At 26.5% G+C, this 3,043-nt stretch overlaps 1 protein-coding gene and 1 non-coding gene across 2 annotated transcripts in view; both read right to left on the reverse strand.

Annotated features, from left to right (window-relative positions):
• The window catches only part of LOC117180596 (zinc finger CCCH-type with G patch domain-containing protein-like), a 15,210-nt gene that overhangs the window by 5,972 nt on the left and 6,195 nt on the right, over nt 1-3,043 (reverse strand). The gene's annotated exons all lie outside the window — the stretch shown is intronic.
• Nucleotides 2,424-2,496, reverse strand: Trnam-cau. Its single transcript has one exon. It is a non-coding gene; the product is annotated as a tRNA-Met (tRNA).

Raw genomic sequence — 3,043 nt, forward strand, 5'->3', positions numbered from 1 at the left:
AAAATTCGTATTGAGTAACAGTCATGTCACTCGAAATATCCTGTGCGGTATTGCAAATTCTGAAAGGGTTTTGTTAATTCTTACAATTATAATTACATTCCCCCGTTTCACGGTACTATGCAAATTATAACTTTCGACTGACGAAATATTAAAAAATGCTATTTGCATGAATTAGAAAAAAATTCTTATGTAATTGTTAGACCTTAAAAATCTTTTAATTAAATTCATTAAAGTTTATCTAGATTTAAGACTCCATACTGAAATCCAGGTAACAATTTTAAGTGCCAGGGCCTAAAATGTTTTAAATCTCGGTCAAAACACCTTTTTGTATGCTTTAATTTTAAACACTTTGAATTACTGACATTTCAAGTCAAAATATCATTTTCCACAAAATATTTCTAACAAAAAAGTTGAATTTTTAGCAGAATACATGAATTTTCAACAAAAATATATGATTTATTAAGGAAAAATATAATAGTTGATATTATTTTCACCAAAAAAGGTTTTACTTTAAAATATATCACAGTTAAATTCAACAAAAAAGACGAATTTTCAACAAATTAGCTGAAACCTCAATCAAAAGAGATGAATTGATTACCCAGAACTGATCCATAAACTTCTCTTAACAGGAAGTATATGAAGTACACAAAGTAACTTTGAAATAGCTATAATGAATGTTTCAATTTACTGCAAAAATCTGAACAAAGTTACACTCAAAGTTACTTTTTAGAATAGTGACGAAGTTACAGCGAACGTTATAAATAATGCAACTTTTGAGTAACTTAGTTAATTGTAACAAGTTATTACTCAACGCTGTTATGAACCATTTTCCAAAATTTGCGCGAAGTATTTACATTTTTAAAACTATAAAACCGCCGAATACAATTTGCCTCGCAATTTGCCAAACTGGTTGTGTACTTATGCACACATATGTATAATTATCTTCATATAAATACAAAAGTCTTCATAATTTATATAGCATTAGAAGCTGGATGAATTTATTCGAAGAAATTCAGCACTCTGGTCTATCCGGACATCGGGATGTCCGAATACTGACAATCTGCTGTAGCCAGACAAATTGACTTAGCTACATTCGTGCATCTATACGGACATGTATAATATAATAATATAATGCATATATCAATCATAATAATATACGGAGAATTATCCGAATAATACTTTTACTGAGTTAATTTTATGAAATATATTTTTTCAACGACTTTAATTCAACTATTTGTAATATTTTCAATAAAATACCTATTTTTTTCTATATGAATTCTATAATGTACCAAACAAATAATGATAATGTGCGATTAAATGATTTATCTCTATTCAGAATTCCCTATATCATATTTAGATTTTCGACAGTATAATTTGAATTGTTTGATAAATAACAATATTCATTATTGCTCAAATTTCAAAATTATTTACAATTAACAGTAATGAATTATTTTATTTCTTTTATATAACATTTAGATTTTTTAGTTTAGGTAGAAAGCGTTAATAAAATTGACTCATATGTACATAAAGATGATGCTAGCAAAGCAATAAACTTATTATCCCAAAATTCTTACTAAGGAAGATTTAGTAATAACTTTATAGATGCTTTCTTATCACCTTGACTGATAATAATCTATAAAAGAATAAACACGAAGCACATTGCATAGAAGTAAGATGTCAATTCATAACATCTGATGTTTTAAAATCTAATTTAGTTATCGTGCAAAAAATCAGATTGCTGAAAAAAGTTTTGTGTGGTTTTAAAAATCAAAACAATTTCACTGATGATTTGTAATTTTAAATAGAAAAATATTATTTCTATAGAAAAGATTTCACACTTACAGAGAAAATTTATTGTAGGAATTCTTATACCATTAAATTTTTTTACTATCACTTCTTACTTATTTTTAAGAAATAGTTGAATTTAAAAAAATTTTGGCTTTATTTCTTAGATGAAAAGACTCTGCAACTCTGTTGTTTTCAATTTTGAAACTAAATTTTCCTGCGGCTGAAATCACTAAAACCATTTTTCTAAACATTTTCTACACAAATAATTGTATATTTGAAGATTATTTACTTACTTTTAGAAATTGAAATAGTAGTTATATAGGAATTTTCCACCCGAAAAAATAATCCATGATTTATTAAAATTCAATTTACGAAAATTATAAGAAACGACACTAAGAAAAAATTAAATTACAAAAATATTATTAAAATAATTATCAAATTTAATTTTTAAACTTTTTTCTAAAATAATGTTTCTTTTCTCAGAAGAAAACGTACTTTATCGGTCAATAAGCAAAGCGGAAAGTCGACTATAATAAAAATATCGTTATTACAAGTTTTTTGCAATATTTATTTTTTAAGAAAAGGATAAGAAATTTTTGTTACATAATTTTGAACATTTTTTAAAGCAAAAAATATGCCCCGGGTGAGGATCGAACTCACGACCTTAAGATTATGAGACTTACGCGCTGCCTACTGCGCTACCGAGGCGATGAAATCGTGAGACAAAACACCCAATTTAAGGAAACAATGATCTAATTTATTGATTTTATAGTTAGGTCTATTATCTCATAAATAAAAAACTTATTTGAATGAAAAATTCAAAATTCAATACCAAAACATACTTTTTACTTTTGTTTGCGCGCAGTTAATACCAGGAGAACAGTAGAGAACTACCTTACCGATGGCTTTTGCTTTTGTCAGGCAAATTGGGCAAGTGTCAATCAAAACGCCCAATAAAATGTTTCACGCTATAAAATAAACAAAAGCAATTCCGTTTATTGAGTGTATTATTAATATTACTCCAGGAATTTTTGAGAATCATGTCCGATGTCAAGAGCATGAAGGAATCTATCACGCAATATGAAATGCAGGTAAGTCAATAATTAAACATTTTTCTAACCTTAAAATACAAGTTATTTATTCCACTAATATTTTGCACGTTTCACATGATATTTTTATTAATATTCTTAGATTATTATGCCTGTTAGTATTGAGACTAATTATTTTACTTTTTTAAAGTTTCTTAATAGTTTAA

This window comes from Belonocnema kinseyi, chromosome 9 (assembly GCF_010883055.1).
Source record: "Belonocnema kinseyi isolate 2016_QV_RU_SX_M_011 chromosome 9, B_treatae_v1, whole genome shotgun sequence".
Classification (NCBI taxonomy): domain Eukaryota; kingdom Metazoa; phylum Arthropoda; class Insecta; order Hymenoptera; family Cynipidae; genus Belonocnema; species Belonocnema kinseyi.